The 3,448-nt window shown below is 44.9% G+C and overlaps 1 non-coding gene across 1 annotated transcript; it reads left to right on the top strand.

The window, feature by feature from the left end:
* Positions 1-2,930: 2,930 nt before the first annotated feature.
* On the top strand, positions 2,931-3,005 carry Trnat-ugu (transfer RNA threonine (anticodon UGU)). The gene has a single exon. It is a non-coding gene; the product is annotated as a tRNA-Thr (tRNA).
* Positions 3,006-3,448: the final 443 nt, after the last annotated feature.

The raw sequence follows: 3,448 nt of genomic DNA, 5'->3' as shown, positions 1-3,448 counted from the left end.
CAGATCGACGGGGTGGCGATGGGAAGCCCTCTCAGCCCAGCTGTTGCCGATTTATTTATGGAGATCTTCGAACAGCGAGCGCTGCAGACTGCCAGTAAAAAGCCTGCTAAATGGTACCGCTATGTTGTTGACACATTTGTAGTGTGGACTCGTGATGAAGAAGAGTTGGATGTCTTCTTGGTGCATCTGAACAGTATTAACCCGAAGATACAGTTTACGATGGAGAAACAGAGCAACGGTAAACTCAATTTCCTGGATGTGTCGGTAATTAAACGGGTGGATGGGACGCTGGGCCACAAGGTATATAGAAAGAACACTCACACGGATCGATACCTCCACAAGGAATCCAACCATCATCCTAGGCAAAAAAGAGGTGTCATGAAAACCTTGGTGGACAGGGCCAACAAAATCTGCGAGCTGGCTTACTTACAAGGTGAAATGAATCACCTACGGCCGGCCTTCATGAAAAACGGATATACCAGCAAGGAAATTGATAGAGCCCTCCATCAAAGAAAAAAAGAAGCCAGAAGTGCAGAGCAACAACGGACACCTGCTGGAAAAGTTTTCCTACCGTTCATTAATAAGGTCACGGACCGTATCAGGAAAGTTCTGGCCAAATATGGGATCGAAACAATCTTCAGACCCACCAAGAAGATTAAGGAATATTTAAGAACTGCAAAAGACACCCGACATCCCCTAGCAACACCTGGGGTATACAAAATTCCATGCAGTTGTGGACAAGTGTATATTGGAACAATGAAAAGAAGTGTAAACACCGGCTTAGCCGAACATAAAAGAAACTGTCGCTTAGGACACATCGAAAAATCGGCCGCAGCTGAGCATGTTTTGCGAGATGGGAATCACGAAGTTAAATTTAATGAGATAAGCGTTCTAGCACGAACATCCCATTATCATGCGCTCATGTATAGAGGAGCTAAGTATAAGGACAGGAGAACGATATGGAACATATACAAAGAAGAGGTGGCAATAGTGAGATGTGGGGAACATCAACAACAAGCAAAAATTAAACAGGGTGTGAGACAGGGATGTGCACTCTCCCTTGTCCTCTTTAATATGTACATACAGAAAGCAATGGACGAGGTCAGAGAAAAGTTAGGACAAGCTAATGGAATCAGGACCCAGGGAAAAATAGTTGATATGCTGCGTTTTGCGGATGACATTGCTGTCCTAGCGGAAAATGAGGAAGAATTACAAGTAGTGTTGGAGGAAATGGAAAACACTCTTGCTACACGGTACAGCATGAAAATTAATAAGTCAAAAACAAAAATCTTAGTTGCAAGCAAACAAAATAATCAAGCAATTACGAATATAAGGCTGAATGGAGAGAAGCTGAAAGAAATACAAGACTTTGTCTACTTGGGAAGCAGAATAACATCAGATGGTCGTAGTAGGAAAGATGTAATAAGTCGAATAAATCAGGCAAAGATTGCATTCTATAAAAGGAAAGGACTCCTCACATCAAACATGATAAGTCTGTCGTTAAGGAAGCTGTTAATAAAGACCTTTGTTGGGAGTGTGCTTCTCTACGGCAGCGAAACCTGGACACTTGGAGAGGACGAAAGAAGAAGGATTGAAGGATTCGAAATGTGGTGTCTGCGAAGGATGTTAAAAATTCCATGGACGGCCAGGATGACAAATGAAGAAGTCCTGCAGAGAGCGGAGGAAGTTCCAGTTCTTTGGAAGACGGTCAAGAAGAGGAGAGATATATGGATGGGACACATTCTGAGACATGAAAGTCTTCTCCACACTATAACGGAAGGCCTTGTGGAGGGCAAAAGGGCAAGCGGCAGACCTAGAAGAAAGTACATAAGCCAGATAATGCAGGACCTAGGATGCGGAAGTTTCACGGAATTGAAGAGGCTGGCCGACAATCGCACTGAATGGAGAGCTGCTGCAAATCAATCTTAGGATTGGCAACTTAAGAAGAAGATGTATAGAGAAACAATAGGTATTCACAAACACCATAACAATTTTAATAGAAAAGTTTTAAAGTTGGACAAAATATGGATGTCGACGTTGCGCCAGCAGAATGACAATAGATTACTCTTAATCGAGAATGATGACGCCTTTCAAAGATAGGCATACCGTCGGCATCACGTGACGAATGGTGGTGCCCTCTATGCGCTCTATAAATGCGAGAGTACCTGGAGACTCAGTGGCAGTAGCCGGGCGACCTCAGAAGATGTCTCCCGCAGATGGAGACGAAACGTCAGGTGGAAATTTTATATGTCGATTACGGCCTCTCAGCCCGGAAGTTTCAACTGAAGTCAATACCGGCCGTGAAAGCCTACATTGTATGATTTTCTAAACAAGTTACATGTAACTATATATGACGGTAGTACCTGTTCCCGAAAGAACAGTTACCGTCGATGACCATGCAGCTTTACTAGAAATGAAATGATAATTAAATTGACACCCTAGCTGCAAGCAGGCGTTGATACACTTCGTTGGGGACATGTTGAAAATGTGTGCCTCGACCGGGACTCGAACCCGGGATCTCCTGATTTCATGGCAGACGCTCTATCCATCTGAGCCACCGCGGGCACAGAGGATAGTGCGTCTGCAGGGACTTATCCCTTGCACGCCCCCCGTGAGGGTGTCAATTTAATTATCATTTCATTTCTAGTAAAGCTGCATGGTCATCGACGGTAACTGTTCTTTCGGGAACAGGTACTACCGTCATATATAGTTAAAAATATGGGTTCCCGGCCTTTGACCTTCTTGTGGGAATGCACATGCTATGTCCGAACTCGTACGGGACTTGGTAGATTAATCTGCCACGAGTATTGAGTATGATGGGCAAACATCTATTAGGCGCACTACGAATGTAGTGTTGTGGACATGTTGGGAATGTCGATCTCACGGGGGGCGTGCAAGGGATAAGTCCCTGCAGACGCACTATCCTCTGTGCCCGCGGTGGCTCAGATGGATAGAGCGTCTGCCATGTAAGCAGGTGATCCCGGGTTCGAGTCCCGGTCGGGGCACACATTTTCAACATGTCCCCAACGTAGTGTATCAACGCCTGCTTGCAACTAGGGTGTCAATTTAATTATCATTTCAAGTTACATGTAATATAAGAACCTTAACTGTGTAGTACAGAGTTGCCAACAAAACATAAAGGTTACGTCAGCAGTAAATTGAAATTTTCCACAAGAATGGGAAAATATTGCATGAAGTGAAGTGCACTGAAATGGAAGGCGACTGTGTTGAAAAATAATCTGTTGACTTAGGAAGTACTTTCAGTGCCAGGTAGATTTATTTTTCAACTTCACCTTCCTTCACGTCTTGCCCCAGAACAGAGCAGCTAGGTGGGCCGCCAGAGCGGTCGGTTATAAATGCGTCGAATTATCAGCAGCGTCGTCTTGGTGCCGGTGCGGCATGGCCGCCAATAAACGCTTATCGCCTCTGCGGCCGATAAACCGCCCGC

The sequence above is a fragment of the Schistocerca cancellata genome, chromosome 9 (genome assembly GCF_023864275.1).
Source record: "Schistocerca cancellata isolate TAMUIC-IGC-003103 chromosome 9, iqSchCanc2.1, whole genome shotgun sequence".
Lineage (NCBI taxonomy): Eukaryota > Metazoa > Arthropoda > Insecta > Orthoptera > Acrididae > Schistocerca > Schistocerca cancellata.
This window is presented reverse-complemented; position numbering and strand designations above follow the sequence as displayed.